At 33.1% G+C, this 2502-nt stretch overlaps 1 non-coding gene across 1 annotated transcript; it reads right to left on the bottom strand.

The window, feature by feature from the left end:
* Positions 1–1449: 1449 nt before the first annotated feature.
* Positions 1450–1522, bottom strand: TRNAV-GAC (transfer RNA valine (anticodon GAC)). Its single transcript has one exon. It is a non-coding gene; the product is annotated as a tRNA-Val (tRNA).
* Positions 1523–2502: the final 980 nt, after the last annotated feature.

Genomic DNA, 2502 nt, shown 5'->3' with positions numbered 1-2502 from the left:
ACTATTAACCATACCACGTAAATTCTCTTTTATACCTTCCAAAAAGAAATTTATAGAAGCTTTAAGCAGCGTAAATGGGTTAAAATCTTTTGGCCTTAGTTCACTCTGCAATAAAATTAATAGCATTGTAAGTGGTATAGTTCCCAGTAACGAAATAAGCAAGAAAGTGGTAGTGAAAGTTAGATATGTTATGAAAGCAGAAAACAAGAGGAAGGCTGCTACCTTGATTGTATTGTTCTTAAAAAATATTTCCCAATATTCTCTTTTGCTAATTTTTTGCTGTTTTGCCGTTTTTATTTCTTTGTAGATATAAAGAGTTTTAATTTCAGACCTGAAGAATATAGTACCAAGAGAAAAAAGAACATTAACGGGATTAGTGATAATGCTTAAAGAAACAAAAGTTGCAAAATAACTAACAAACTTTAGCTTGCTAGATTCCTTTGAAGGAAATTGTATTTGAGAAATGCCTATCATAGCCTACCTTTGACATCATTACACTCTAGTAATAGCATAATAATTTAAAACGTCAATGTTTAAGTATTTTATTATCCGCACACTCATCGTATTCGATCTCGACTGTAGAGTGTGCTATCTCGAACCTATTTAGTAGTATTTTTTTTATCTCATACAAAATATCAGTGTGTTGTGCATCTTGCTTTACTTTGGCATGCATGGTAATTATAAAATAATTATCAGACAGTGACCATGCATGTATGTGGTGCACATCTATCACTTCAGGTAATTCTGATGTGATCTTACTTTTTATTTCCTCAGTAGATATCCCTTCAGGTGTACCTTCAAGAAGTATGTGGCAAGAATTCTTTAGAATTTTGTAGCCACTATTCAAAATGATTACACTGACAAATACCGATAAAATCGGATCCACCATTTGCCATCCAGTAAACATGATAATTATGGATGCAAGTATAGCAGCTACAGAACCTAAAATATCTCCTATAACGTGTAGTACAGCACTTTTTATGTTTATATTGCTCTCGCATTTACTATGTAATATAAAAAAGACTATTATGTTAGAGACAAGACCGAGTGTAGCAATTATTAACATTACTTTCCACTCAACATTGACTGGAAAAATAAACCTCTTTATTGATTCAATTATAATAATTACTGCAATGAAGAATAAAGTTAAACCATTAACAAATGCTGCAATTATTTGCAACCGATGATACCCGTATGATCTCTGCAAATCAGATTTCTTAGCTGAAAATTTGTGTGCTAACCAGCTTAAAACTAAGGCAAAGAGGTCAGTGAGCATATGCCCTGCATCTGATAATAGAGCAAGCGAATGTGAAATTATTCCACCTACTATTTCCATAAACATTGTTATCGCAACTATTATTATGGAATAGATTAAGCGCTTGGACTGCGCTGCTGAGTGTTTACCGTTATGCACTGCTGTCATATAAAATTTTTTCATAAACAAAAACGTGGGTAACACTGGATTCGAACCAGCGACCGCTTGCACGTCAAGCAAGTGCTCTACCAACTGAGCTAATTACCCATCGTGGTTTTAGTATAGTGCTTTGGTGGAATGAAAGTCAATTTGCTTTTAAATTCTTACCCTATCCTAATGTCACGTTAGAACCTAGATTTTTTTTGTGGTCAAGCTATAGAGCCTATAGCTAGTGCAGGTCAGGTTTTCCTACGTCATACCGCGATTCATTCGCGGTATCTTAGCATAGATTCCGCTAACACGTAGCGGAATGACGAGTTCATAGCTTACCAAATTATCGGTAAATCTAAATTGCTTTAGTTATAGCTATATCTTATATTGTTCATATTAAATTAATTACTTATATTTTTTCACTAAGATATAGAGTATACCAATATGAAAATTCACACTTTTTTAGTAGAGATCACCTTATATTTGAAGAGTTAATAAATTAGAGGTTAGAATTATGACAATCAATCAACAAATAAATAAAAATATAACTAAAGAAGAATACTTTAACAATAACGGCAAAGGGTTTAATTCGCCACATGTTGTAGAAGTTAAAGATTTAAATATTAAAGTAGAAGTTTATTCTCATAATTTAAGAGCAAGTAAAATTGCAACAATTGAAAGTGAGATAAGAGAAACAGCTACTAGTTTTAAAGATACATTCAAGTTAGAACACAGCAACTCAGAACAAACATTTAAAATTTATATGTTTGATGACAAGGATGATTACACTCACCTTGGCGGAAGCAAGCATTTCGGTTCTTACCTTGGAGATGAGGGTGGTAAATGTTACTACAAAGGGGAAGCTGATGTTTTTGCTGAAATGTATGTCTATCAGCAAGGTGGCGTTCATAACCTTCAGCATGAATTTGCACATGGTTTAACTTACTTGGCTACAGGAGGTAAGCACCTACCTACAGTATTAATGGAAGGAATTGCAGATTACTTTGAGCACCATTCAGATCATAAATTTAATTCTCAAGGATCAAGTATCGACAAAACTGAAGCTGCAAATTTGGATTTAGATAAAATTTTAAGTT

Source organism: Maniola hyperantus, unplaced genomic scaffold, assembly GCF_902806685.2.
Source record: "Maniola hyperantus unplaced genomic scaffold, iAphHyp1.2, whole genome shotgun sequence".
NCBI classification, from domain to species: domain Eukaryota; kingdom Metazoa; phylum Arthropoda; class Insecta; order Lepidoptera; family Nymphalidae; genus Maniola; species Maniola hyperantus.
This window is presented reverse-complemented; position numbering and strand designations above follow the sequence as displayed.